We start from the raw sequence: 545 nt of genomic DNA on the forward strand, positions 1-545 counted from the left end.
TCCAAGCCGTGCAACAAGTATTTCTGAATTTTCCTTGCACTTTGAGTTGTTCAGGTGCAGCTTTTCCATTCAGCCTCATTTGTGGCCCCAGTCTGAAGTCAGCCGTAAAAAGAACGGGATCGCCCTGCCTGCAGACCCGCACCCTCTTCCGCGGTGCGAGCCAACAGCGACCTGGTAGACAGCCTGAGACTTCTGCCTTGTGCCCCGTGGGCCGAGTCCAAGGGCTGCTGGCGCCAATGGCGAGACCCCAATGGGCTCTGGGTGAAGTTCAGACCCCAGACATCTCCGAGCCATCCAGCTGACAGAGGACACTGCTTAAAAATGCGGGTGGCTCATCAGGGCCTGCCCCTGAGTCCCGAGGCAAAAATAGGATGGAGTAATAGATGTGAGCTTGTCTCCAAGACATCCACCCAAGGGCTGGGCGCTCCACCCTGAGCACAGCAGCGGGCGTTGCTAATTTATTGTAATTGGTGTGCCACGAGACAGGTCCTCAAAGGGTTCACTGGGGGAAGGCAAGCAGAGGCGGCTGCGGCGGGGGGTCCAGG

Source organism: Aptenodytes forsteri, unplaced genomic scaffold (genome assembly GCF_000699145.1).
Source record: "Aptenodytes forsteri isolate BGI_AS27 unplaced genomic scaffold, ASM69914v1 Scaffold16, whole genome shotgun sequence".
NCBI lineage: Eukaryota > Metazoa > Chordata > Aves > Sphenisciformes > Spheniscidae > Aptenodytes > Aptenodytes forsteri.